The sequence below is a fragment of the Saccopteryx leptura genome, chromosome 2 (assembly GCF_036850995.1).
Source record: "Saccopteryx leptura isolate mSacLep1 chromosome 2, mSacLep1_pri_phased_curated, whole genome shotgun sequence".
NCBI lineage: Eukaryota > Metazoa > Chordata > Mammalia > Chiroptera > Emballonuridae > Saccopteryx > Saccopteryx leptura.
This window is the reverse complement of record NC_089504.1, coordinates 17,673,797-17,676,204: the sequence shown is the minus strand read 5'-3', so window position 1 is coordinate 17,676,204 and position 2,408 is coordinate 17,673,797. Positions and strand designations below refer to the sequence as shown.

The window sequence follows — 2,408 nt, the reverse complement described above, 5'->3', positions numbered from 1 at the left end:
ATACACTCAATTTTTTTATCATTCTCAACAAACACTGTACCCTGCCTTAATTCAGCAATCGGTGACCCCTATTTTACTTTCAGTGAATTTTCCTATTTTAAGTCCTTCCGTGAGTGAAATATTATCTGTCCATCTCCATTTGTCTTATCTGAGTAAGCATACTGTTTTGAAGGTCCATCTATGTTTTAGCATCCATGAAAATGCCATTCCTTTTTATATTGAATAATGTTTCATTGTATGCATATAACACAGTTTGTTTACCCATTAATTTGTTGATAGGCACTAGAGCAGCTCCTACCTTTTGGTTATTGTGAATAATGCTGCAGTGGACACAGATGTACAAATATCTGTTTGGGGCTCTGCTTGTGTTCTTTTGGATGTATATGTAAGAGTGGAATTGATGGATTATGTTGTAGCTCTATTTTTAACCTTTTGAGAAACTGCCAAACTGCCAAAGAGTAGCTGCAACATGTTTACATTCCTACCAATAATGCACGACTGTTGAATTTCTTCATGTCCTAATTTACACTTATTATTTTCCATTTTATGGTTACAGTCATCCTAATAGGTGGTAAGTGGTATCTTATTGTTGTTTTTATTTACATTTCCCTAATGACACCAAACACCTTTTTATGTGCTTATCGTTCATTTATATATTCTCTTTGGAAAAAAATTCATTTAAGTATTTTGCCCATTTTATTTATTTATTTATTCATTTTTAGAGAGGAGAGAGAGAGACAGAGAGGAGAGAGAGACAGAGAGAGAGAGAGAGAGAGAAGGGGGAGGAGCTGGAAGCATCAACTCCCATACATGCCTTGACCAGGCAAGCCCAGGGTTTCGAACCGGCGACCACAGCATTTCCAGGTCGATGCTTTATCCACTGCGCCACCACAGGTCAGGTTATTTTGCCCATTTTTGAATGGACTAGATATATTTTTGGAAAATATATATTTTTTGCTACTGACTTTTAGGATTTTTTATATATTCTGAACAGTAATCTCTTGTCAAATATATGACTTATAAATATTTTCTTCCATTTAGGAGGTTGTCTTTCACTTTCTTGATGCTACCCTTTGATACACAAAGGTTCTTAAATTTGATGAAGTTGAATTTATTTACTTATTTATTTCCTATGCTTTTGGTGTCATATGCATGGAGTCGTTGCCAAATTCAACATAAAAAAGATTTTCCCATATATTTTCTTCTAGACTTTTATATTTTTTGCTCTTAAAGTTAGGTGTTTGATCTATTTTGAGCTAATTTTCTTTATAGGATATAAGATGAGTCTAACTTTATTCTTTTCCAGGTGGATATTCAGTTTTCTCATTACCACTTGTTGAAAATACTGTTCCCAGCCCATCCACTTTATACTCAAAGCAGCCAATAGCAGTAAAGAGTGAGAGGGGACTGCTCCACTCAAGAAAGATGGCAACTGCAGTATTGGAGAATGACTCAGCACAGAGATTCCAGCAGCTGTCCCCCACAGTGTCTCTCCCTGGGCCTCCAACTGCACACTCTCCTCACATAAGGCTAGTCCTCTCAGCTCTCCCTCCACCAGAGCCCCAGACAGTCCATTTGAGGATCCTGACCTTAAGGACACCTATCTCATTTCAAGAAACATCATGGCCTTGAGCCAGACTATATAGAAGATGACAATCCTGAATTAATTAGAACTCAGAAAATCATCAATCCCATCAAAGCCTCCCACAACCACCAAGATCTTCACAGAGATCTTCTTATGAAAAGGAACCTTGTCCCTCAGAATAAGCCAGGACTGCAGAAGGTGATGGTAAAGAGAAAACGAGATCAAGTAATAAAGCAGAAGGAAAAAGAAGCAAAGAAGAAGAAATCTGACTTGGAAATAGAACTGCTAAAACGGCAGCAGAAGTTAGAGCAGCTTGAATCTGAGAAGCAGAATCTGTAAGAAGAGCAAGAAAACACTCCAGAGTTGGTGAAGGTTAAAGGTAACCTTAGGATAACGGGCTAAGAAGCGGTCCAAGCCCGGGAGTCAAAGGCCCACGCCTCAGAGACTGAGCGGAAGCTGTGAGCAGGAGCCTCCTCAACACGTACTCTCGGGGCAGACGTCCCTGGGAGCATCCCAGCCACAGAGAATTGTTGCTTAGAAAAGGGTTTGGTCTTGGTTCACCTACGATGTGGGTGGGTGAATTACCTGTGACAGTTGCAATTCTCATTTTCCAAACAAAGGACATTGACCAGCACCTAAGTTGGAATATGGACCTGTGTTCAGAGACTTTCAAAAAACAACAAAAAGAGGAAGAGGGCACTGGAATAAATTGTTGAGAGTTATAAAAAAAAAAGTAAAGAGTAAAGGCATTTAGAGAGACAAGATCATGCTCTCCTGGAAGCAGTTCCAGGAAGTCATGACATCATAGAGTAGAAACGACCTT

The 2,408-nt window shown here is 39.1% G+C and overlaps 1 pseudogene; it reads left to right on the top strand.

The window, feature by feature from the left end:
• The first annotated feature begins 818 nt into the window (after positions 1 to 818).
• LOC136391220 (protein FAM107B pseudogene) lies at positions 819 to 2,047 on the top strand (annotated as a pseudogene).
• Positions 2,048 to 2,408: the final 361 nt, after the last annotated feature.